Source organism: Hemitrygon akajei, chromosome 4 (genome assembly GCF_048418815.1).
Source record: "Hemitrygon akajei chromosome 4, sHemAka1.3, whole genome shotgun sequence".
In the NCBI taxonomy this organism is placed as follows: domain Eukaryota; kingdom Metazoa; phylum Chordata; class Chondrichthyes; order Myliobatiformes; family Dasyatidae; genus Hemitrygon; species Hemitrygon akajei.
In genome coordinates this window covers 112,898,904-112,902,135 of record NC_133127.1, presented here as the reverse complement: position 1 = coordinate 112,902,135, position 3,232 = coordinate 112,898,904, and the positions used below count along the sequence as shown (strand labels likewise).

General features: G+C 33.0%; 1 long non-coding RNA gene across 1 annotated transcript; it reads left to right on the top strand.

Moving 5' to 3' along the window:
- Window positions 1–524: 524 nt before the first annotated feature.
- On the top strand, window positions 525–1,457 carry LOC140726602 (uncharacterized). The gene is made up of 3 exons (XR_012098676.1): window positions 525–908; window positions 1,025–1,175; window positions 1,264–1,457. It is a non-coding gene; the product is annotated as an uncharacterized lncRNA (long non-coding RNA).
- The last annotated feature ends 1,775 nt before the right edge of the window (window positions 1,458–3,232 follow it).

Below are 3,232 nucleotides of genomic sequence, written 5' to 3'. Positions count from 1 at the left end.
ACAGTACTATGGGTTTCACAGATGATGCAGCAAGCACGATGAGCCAAGTGGCCTACTCTCTTTTCTTATGTTCATTTCTTCTTATAACTAGATTTCATTTTTAGAAAGTCTACAAGTGATTGAGAACCTATGGCATGAGATCACAAAATACTTGTCCACAGTTACACCAACATGTTAGCAACATTTTCTCAAGGTGTCACGTTGTAGGAATTTGAATTAGTTGTTTTTATAATTGAAAATTGAGATGGCTACAGAGTGCTGCCTCTTTTAGATTATATATGCTGCACTTATTGAGTACCTTTTAATAAATATGTAACTTAAACCATAACTATTTAGCTACCAGTAATTTACAGTTGACTCAACAAAATGAGCAATCCCTTTGTTCCTCCTACTCTTCTTCCTCTCTTTATACTTTCCTGACTGTCCTTGCTTCAATTCATTTGGGTAAAAGGAGATCAGTTGGGATTTTTGGCCAGTGCAGAGGAGGCTGAACATTATGTTTTTGTCTTTGAAAGAAAAAGAGGAATGTGATGGATAACACTTGTGTTTCATATCGGAGTATAATGGAAGATGTCATCCAGCATCTACAGGTGGACATTCCATCTGGGATTACAAAGCTGAATATCAGGAGGGGGAGCCTTGAAACACTGTGTTTATGCTTTAAGAAGGAATATTGGGATCTATTGCAATTCCTCTACAAAGTGTGGCATCTTCCTCAGATTTTTTGCTTTCTCTCAAACAAACAAGCAAACCTGACGCAAAATTCACTCATGAGTTTTATTTGAAATTGTACAGCAGAAGTGACAGCAATCCCTTGGATTCTCAGCTTGAAAAGAGGAAATGCTCTTGACAAAGAAGGTGACAGGATCTCAGTCAAAGAAGCTGGCTACTTTCTGGTGTACAGTCAGGTGGGTTAAACAGAATCATATTTTTATCGCCAACATATGATGTAATTTTTTTTATCCTAAGAGTCACAATGAAGGATCTAGCAGATACACTGATTTATTATGTTTCGAAATAATAGGTTTGGTATAAAGACAATACTTTTACAATGGGACATTTTATCCAGAGAAGAAGGGCAAGCAGTGTGGGTGATGAGCCACGTACTGTAATTCTATTTCGATGCATTCAAAACATGTCTGCCTGCTGTCCAAACAGTTCTTGCTTCACAGCTGGTAAGGATTTGTTTTGCTATTCACCTTTTTGGTTATCATATTCTTTGCTTCTGTCACAATTGTTGATCAACTATTTCTTTTCAATCAGGTATTGCAAAACTTGAAGCGGGAGATGAACTTGAACTTGTGATACCTCGAATTCAAGCACAAATTGCCTTAACTGGTGATGGGACATTTTTTGGGGCAATAGAACTGCTCTAACTGTTGGCCAATGCAGTAAAGGCAAAGTGGTTATTGTTGTTGGAATAAAACAATGAGGAATATAAAAATAAGTTTATTAGTATGAGCATAATTCTCTTTAATGAAATATAAAAACTAGAAACAAAGAATTGTGCTGGAATTGTTTCATGTTTTTAATGTGTAATATGTCAAATGGTTTGAACTGTGGTTTTAATTGTTTAACATCAACAATTGGTTTCTTTTTTAAATTAGTTATACATTCATAAACAAAATGGATCATCACAGTCTGGAGAAAATGATCTTATGCAATGGTGCGATGTAGTATCACTCTCATTGTGGCAAACACCTTTTTAAAATATTGTTCATTTGTTTGTAGCTGCATTACTATACTATTGTGCTGTGCAACATATTGTCTACTATATGGTGCTAACTTATTAAAGGCTTATTACTAGACATAATGAAGCACATTTCTGGATTTACCAAATTTTAGGTTCTTCTCTGTATGGCCTGCATTTGTGTAGATATCTCTAGTAGTATGCAGTAATATTAAGTGATTTTAAAAAAATCTTTTTATTAATTTTAAACAAACATATATGAAACATGAATACAGAGAGTTTGAGAGTACATAATTAATAGGTTAAAGTATAAATACAAATAGATGATAATCCATATATAATAACCTCCCAAACTCATAGTAATTATGAAAAATGGAGTAAATAAGAAAAAAAAAACCAAAAAAAGAAAAAAAGACCTAACCAACATGGGCCATTGCATTATCTCAAATAAACACAGTAGCGTCAATAACTCCGTACCTCCATCCAAATAATTAAGGATAATAAAAGTAAGGTTTAGGAAAAGTCAGTTTAGCTCATACGAAAATGTTGAATGAATGGTCTCCAAGTTTCTTCAAATTTAACTGAAGGATCAAAGACAACACTTCTAATTTTTTCTAAACTCAAACAAGAAATAGTTTGAGAAAACCACTGAAATATAGTTGGAGGATTAATTTCTTTCCAGTTCAATAGGATAGATCTTCTAGCCATTAATGTAACAAATGCAATCATCCGCCGAGCTGAGAGGGATAAGCAACTATTATCCACCATTGGTAAACCGAAAATTGCAGTAATAGGATGTGGTTGCAATTTGATATTCAGAACTGTTGAAATAATACCAAAAAAATCTTTCCAATAATTTTGCAAGCAAGGGCAAGACCAAAACATGTGGGTCAATGAAGGAATTTCAGAATGACATCTGTCACAGGTTGGATTAACATAAGAATAAAATCGAGCAAGTTTATCCTTGGACATGTGAGCTCTATGTACAACCTTAAATTGTATTAGGGCATGTTTAGCACAAATAGAAGAAGAATTGACTAATTGTAAAATTTTCTCCCACTGCTCAGTGGCTATAAGACAATGAAGTTCTTTTTCCCATTCCTTCTTAATTTTTTCTGATACTTCTGGCTGTATTTTCATGATCATATTATAAATGATCACTACTAAACCCTTATGGCAAGGATTCAGAGCTATTTTTTTTCCCGTAATGTCCATTGGACATAATTTTGGAAAAAACTGTAACATATTAATCAAGAAATTTCTAACTTGCAAGTATCTAAAAAAATGAGTTTTAGGCAAATTACATTTATTAGATAGCTGTTCAAAGGACATAAAACTGTTATTTAAAAATAGATCACAAAAACATGTTATACCTTTTGTTTTCCATAATACAAAGGCTTGATCCATAAAAGAGGGCTGAAAAAAAAGTTAGATATAATAAGATAAACTTATTCAAGCCAAAGAATTTACGAAATTGAAACCATATTCGTAATGTATGTTGTATGTTTAACTATAAGATTAGTTATTTGTTTATTCAATTTA